The sequence below is a fragment of the Condylura cristata genome, unplaced genomic scaffold (assembly GCF_000260355.1).
Source record: "Condylura cristata isolate star-nosed mole 26May11 unplaced genomic scaffold, ConCri1.0 scaffold00033, whole genome shotgun sequence".
NCBI lineage: Eukaryota > Metazoa > Chordata > Mammalia > Eulipotyphla > Talpidae > Condylura > Condylura cristata.
Window position 1 is genome coordinate 16,922,688 of NW_004567134.1, and position 6,559 is coordinate 16,929,246.

A 6,559-nucleotide genomic window follows, 5' to 3' on the forward strand; every position below is an offset into this window, starting at 1 on the left:
TGTCCAGGCGCTTCCTGGGCAGGCGGTGGAACTTCGCCCAGCTTCACCGGCAGCTGGCAGGCGCAGTGCCTGGGTTTGCTTTGCCGTCACCTCACCCCCCCCCAACACCACCCCCGGCAAACGCACCCAGAGGTGGCCGAAGCTGTCCCGAGCACCCGGGTGTGTAGCTGTGTGAGCCCTGAGCCCGGCTGCCGGGCGGGCGGCGAGCGCCGAGTGTCCGGACCACCCAGGGCGGGCGCAGACCCAGCCGGGAGCCCTGAGCCTTGGGGCACATCCACGTCAGCCCTGTACAGCTCAGGGGAGAGAGCAGGCCGGCCCCCGCCCGGTCAGAGTCCCGGCCACCGACACTCCCGCCCCGACCCCCAGCCCCTGCCGCGGCCTGCAGGCCTCACTGACCGGCTGAAAAGCGAAAAGCCGAGCTGGCACCCGAGGCCTGCGGTCAGCGCTGGCGGCCTGGCCTCCGCGGGGACGGCCGTGCCCCAGCTCGGCCCGGTCACCTGGAGGCAGCCCCTTCGCTGTTGGCTTTGAGCACCTGTTTTCCCGCTAGAAAACGGCTGGTGAGTTCCCACCGGGGCGCCCGGCACCCGCTCACCCAGCCCCGAATCTGAGCCTTGACGCAGAACCAAACGGAAAAGCCCTGCCCGCCCGCCCCCGGCCCGGCACTCTGCATGTCCCGGCCCCTCAGGCCCGCCCGGCCCGGCCACCGGGCGCCGGCGACCCCCGGCCCGGCCTGTGTGCGTCCACTATATATTGCTGTATCTGCTTCCATGCTGGAAAGTAACTGTTAAAAATGTGAACCTGTCATTTTTTTAAAGGCTACAGCGAAACGGTAGCCGCCCACCAAATCCTCGCGCCTGGTAGATAGATGGATGTAGAGACAAACGCCAGAACGCTGGCGGACGTGCGCCGGGGGCGGGTGCCCTCGCCAGTGTCCGGGCGGAGCCAGCCCCAGGGAAGGGCGTCTCCCCTGCTGGCTGCGGCCCAGGCTGGGAGCTGCCCCTCACTCTCCACAACGGGCACATTTTTTCTCTGCTTCACAGAACAGTTTCTTCCTTAAACCTCCGACTTACCCCGAGGTCGAGGCCTCCGTGTCCCCGTGTAACCGGTGTTCAGTCTATTTTGGGAATGAACCAGCAAGATGTTCATTTAACACTGACCAAAGACAATTCGTTCCTGGGCTAGTGTCCTGGGCCTGCGGGCCCAGCCGCCACGAAAGACCTTTCCGGGATAAAATTGGGAACAAGCTGTGCTTCCTACCGACTCTCCCCCTCTCCCCGTGCCCCCTCCCCCCCAAAGAGCTGCTCTGAGCTGTGGGATTCTCTGAAAAATTCTTGCCTTTCCTTGTTTTCAGTGCTAACGACTTCTCACCTTGAAGCGCCTTTTGAACCCCGGGCAGAGCGCATGGTGGAGGGAATTGTAAGCTTGGGAGTTAGCCACGGGAGTCTCTCCCCGGGGCCACGGCCCAGGGGCAGGGGCCAGGCGGACTCCCAAGGGATGGAAGGTTTCTGCTCCATGACAGGCGCGAGCGGGGAGAGCGGGCTCGGGCCGCCCGGCTCTGCCAACCAGCAGCCCAGAGATCTGCCTTACAAACACTTCCGAGACGGCGTGTCGCGTGCGTGGGGGCCCCGCGGCGCCCCTGGAGTGCCTTGCTGGGTGTAGCTCGCGCGTTCAGGAGGCAGAGGGCCCCGTGGCCCGCGCGCCCCCAGAACTCACGGACGGCACTTCTCTCCGTCTTTCTCACGGCAACTTCTCGCACGTCCAGATGGTTCCACACTCGAGCAAATGCCCCGTTCTCCCACGGAGCCCAGAGAGCAGAAGGACTGGCCGGTCCCCGCAGGGGGCCTGCCGGGCCGGGAGGCGCACAAGCGGGGGCCGGGGGCCCGGCGGGGTGCTGCTTAGCCTATTTTTCTGCTGTGCAGAGCTGATGCTGACTTCACATCAACTGCCCCGGTTCTCTGGGGTGTCCTCTCCTCTGAGCGGCCATGTAGAGAATCCCCCACCCCCGAAGCGACCCGGGGGCCGGGGGTGGGGGGCTGAGAGAAGGGACTTGGCTGTCAGGCCGGGGCCTCCGGCCTCTGTGAGGTGACCTGCCGGCGTCCCGCCGTCCCACCCTCGGGGGCCGGCCAAGTGGCCATCGCTGCCCCCCACGGACACCCCCTTACTGTGCGAACTGTCCCGGGCAAATCGCAAAGCCGTCCCTGGAACCTGCACAGCCAGAGCGCAGGTTCCGTCCGTAGACGGAGTCCGCGCTGGCTGGAGGTCGCCCAGGCTGCAGCTCCCGGCAGCGTGGCTGCACACGGTTTGGCAATAGGTTCTGATTGTTTCAGAGTGGCTGGTCTATTTCGTTTCCTTTGGTTTCCTTCCTCCCTCGACTGTGTCAGGAAAAAAACCCGAACCCGCCCTAGGACACGCTGGCTGCCTGTCCCCGTCATGGTAGGTGCCCCGGTCGGAATGCGGGCGCTTCTCTACCCTAAACGAATGCCCGTCCTGTAGCGTGTCTGACTGGGTCCTCTGTCGCGTACTCTGATGGTGCCTGCTGGTTTGACGTGGAGCTGTCCTGTGAAATAAACAGCTTAACTTTTCTCAAGCAGCCTCCGGGAGCTTTTTGAAAGGGTGAGGTGGCCCTGGGGGTGGGGTCCCCCCGGGGCGTCACTCTCCAGTCCCACTGACTCCGTCTCCCCTAAGGAACCTCCCCAAGTGTCCTGCAGCTCAGCCCCATCGCGGGAGGGCCGCGTTAGGTTACGGGAAGGCTCTTCAGATGCACAGCGGACGGTTGGAGGGAGGTGGCTGGGGTGGCGACTGGGAGCTGGAAGCCCAAGCCCGGGCTGTGGGCAGCGGAGCTGCCGTCTGCAGGGGCGTTGGGAGCGCTCGGAGTTGGTGCCGAGGAGCCCGGCTCCGGGGCCCCAGCGCGGGACACCCCGCTGGCCTGCCAGGCCCCTGGGGTGGTGTGTGTGTGTGTGTGGACCCAGCTCTGTCCCGGGTACGGCTTAGCCCTTGCCACACCTTTCTGGCGTCAAACTCTCGAAACAGCTCTTGAAGCCACGCCCCCTTCCTAGTCCTCGGTCTCTGGACGTGGAAACGAGACTTGGAGAAGCTCACTTAGGCCGGGCAGTGGGGGAGCCAGATGTGAGCCCCGCCTCGCAGCCTCCCATGTCCAAGCCGCATGTTCCCCCAAGTTCACTGAACTGCCTCGCACTGAGCATGTGCGAACACCGCCCCGGCTCTGGGCCTGCGTGGCGAGGGCCGCCCAGCTGCAGCAGCATCGAGGAAGACGCCAGGGCCTGACACGCGTTCTCCTCGGTATGGAGGCCAGCGGCCAGCATGCAGACCAGGGCAGCAGCTCCTCTCTACAGGCCCTGCGGGATCCTGCCAGCTCCGCACCAAGATTTCCCGCCCTTCAGCGCCAGCTGTTTCCACTGTGCCCAGGCGGTGCTCATAGGACCCGACCTCTTGGCTAGTGGCTTGTTTCCTTCTGCTTGACATCGGGCTGCTGAGAAGTGCATTAAGGCAGGACTCAAAAGTCCAAGTCAGCCTGACTTAAATGAAAAGGAAATTTTGAAATTTTGCGCCCTGAGAGAAGCGTGGGATTCAGGCAAGGCTGGATCCAGGTGCCCGATGATGTCGAGCAGCATCGACCTCTGTACCTCCCTGCTCTGCTGTCCTCTGCGCTGTGCGCCTTCCCTGGCTGCCTTGTCCAGTGCGCGCAAGGAGCGTCCAGGCCTACGTCCTAGCCCTCAGCTGGGAAACAACAACTCCTCTCTGTCTCTTTCCAATAGATGAGCCACACGTCGCAAGAGTCCCTCTAATCGGTCCAGCTTGAGTCCCTGTCATCCGGCCAGTGCCACTGCCAGCGATTTGAGCCTGAAGTTGGGGTCAGCCTTGTCTGACCACGTGGTGACAGTACAGTAAGACTGGCTCCCCCAAGGGAGGGCTTTCTCGGCAGGAAGGCAGAGAACTCCCTGCAGCTTACCAACGGCCACGCCAGGGGCTCCTGAGAAAGGCGAATGCTGGACCTTGCTGTCCTGGCCAAGCCTTCCCGGGCCAACAGACTCCTTCAGGCTGGCACCCCCTTCCTAGGAGAATGTTTTATCTTCCCGCAGCGCCCACCCCAAAGAGCATGGAGCAGAGCAGAGATGAAGGAGGACTGAATCCCGACCTCCCCGCCTACCCGCTGGGAGGCCTCAGGGGAGCTCTGTAAGGGCCCTGACCCTCCGTTTCCCCACCGCTGAGGGAGGGGCCCCTGCCCGGTGGACACGAGGAGGCCCTGTGCGTCCACCGCGGGGCTCAGTGCAGACCACGGGCTCAGGCTGCACCGTCACTGCAGGGAGAGTGAATCCCGCGCTCCGGCCCTCAGCGGTCACTTCCAGTGGACCTCAGGGTGGGGGGAGGGGGCCTTCGTGCAAACCCAACAACCGCCTGCATCCTTCCCGGGCCTCCAAAAGGGGATGGCAGGCATCGACGCTCGTTGCTGCTGGATACCGGCGGAGCCAGCCTCGGGCAGACTAGAGACCACCTCATGCTCTTCCAACAGAAAAGCGCCTACTCGGCCTGCTGGGTGCGCGTACTAGCCCACAGGTTCAGAGAGGTGGATTAACTTTCCCAGCGTCACACAGCAGTACATCTGAAGCACGGAGGACAGCCCAGGGTCCAGGGGCAGCTCCCCTGAGTCATTAATTTGTTAATTAATTTTAATTAATTGCTTTGTTTCTGACAAGCCAGTCAAGGTCTCCATGCAGTGATGGCAAATGTAGAGAAACTGGACCCAACACAGAGGCCGCTGCCAGCAGTTTGCCCAGGTGGTCCCAGGAGAGCAGAGGCGGGAGATTGGCCTCTCTGTCCCCTCACACCTCGCTCAGGGCCTCTTCCTGGGCTGCTGCTCACTAGATGCAAGGACGAGCTGAAATGCAGCATTGGAGAACAGGGGAGCGATTGCCCTTCTGTGTGCCCCTCCCAAACCTGTGCGAGCCCAGCAGGTCGAGGCTCTACTGCCACCACGTGGCCGTTGGTGAGATGGCAAGTGGCGGTGTGGCCCCGAGTCTCACGGAGTCTCACTTCCTGCCGGACAGCGAGCCACTGACCCATCATGCCTATCATGTCGACTCAGCAATTATTTCAGTTTTTCCAAATTTGCTATACTTAAAAAATCTCAGCTAACTCACCGACGCGGTGCATCTTACTCAGGAAGGTACCAGCGTGAGTCTCGCCAGATAACGTCGTCCCGCGGACAAATCTGCCGTCACACTGAATTAGATGGATAATGATGCGTTGTCGAAGTCATATTCCAACTTCATTGATTGTTCCAGAAATGCCCTTTAGCGGCTGGGCTATTCACATCCACCCCGGGGTATGCCCGGGTGATGCCTCTGAAGTCTCGTTTATAGGAAAACAGTGATTTGCTGAGGAGCTGTGGCTCATTTTCGGGTCACTGGCCCCCTCCCGGCCCCCACCCCACCCCACCTCACCCCGCCCCGGGTCTGGATCTGTCTGCTTGCTTCCTGACTTGTCAATTCCCTGGCTGCGGTCCTTCTCTCACGCCTAGCCAGAGATGGGCCTGAATGTCCAGTTCCATTCTGTTCCACCGTGTGCGGCAAGAATGCTTCCTAGACGAGTTGCTCAGGGGTGATCACACCCCCTCTTAGAGAGGCCGTGACGTAGCAGCAGCTTCAGGGGGATCCTCCTTCACCCCCCAGAAAAGCCTCACTATCCTGTGCGCAATGAATAACCATAAATACCCCAGGCCTCCCACCCAGGGTCCACTCCCCGCCCCGCCCAGCCCGCCATGGTCCCCGCCTGGGACACCGCCTGGACACCGTATTGCTAATGTCATCACTTATGCTGTGAGTATTAGCTCTCAGCAGGCCGGCCCCTTCCCTGAAGGCAGGTCGTTCCGGAAGGAAAGAAGTATCTAAGCCTTTTCCCTCATTTATCAACTTTTAGTAAGAAGCTGACACAAAGGAAGCACATTAGGGCTTTTTATTTTTTGCTGTGAGGAAAATAATATTTGGATATATGTGAATATATACACACATGTATGCATATGGATATATACATATGTAGGCAGGTGGGTGGGCAGACAGATGATAGGTGGTAGACAGACAGGTAGGTTGACAGATAGATGATAGGTGACGATAGGTAAGCCAGATGATAGACAGATGGACAGGCAGGCAGACAGACCGGTGATAGACAGTGATCGACAGACGGGACAGACAGACAGACCGGGGCCAGACAGACGGTGTTAGGTAGCTATTTAACACAGGGAGCAGCTGCAAGCTGGCTCTGGTGCCCGTTAGCTCCGCGGCCTCCATCATCGGGCGCAATGAGATGTTCCAGGCTCGTCTTGCCGCTGCTCTGCATCACACCTGAAATCAACCGTGTCCCTAAGGACCCCAGAGCCTCTCCGGATGCAGCATTTTGACACCGTCCTCTGGGCACTGAGTGAGCCGTGGAGCTGAGCCTGAAGCCGGCAGTCTGGCTTCAGAGCCGGGGCCCTCCCCGGCCCCCCAGCCGGCCCCGGGCGAACCACCAGGCAGCGGTGAGCTCCGCACTGCCGAGAGGAGAC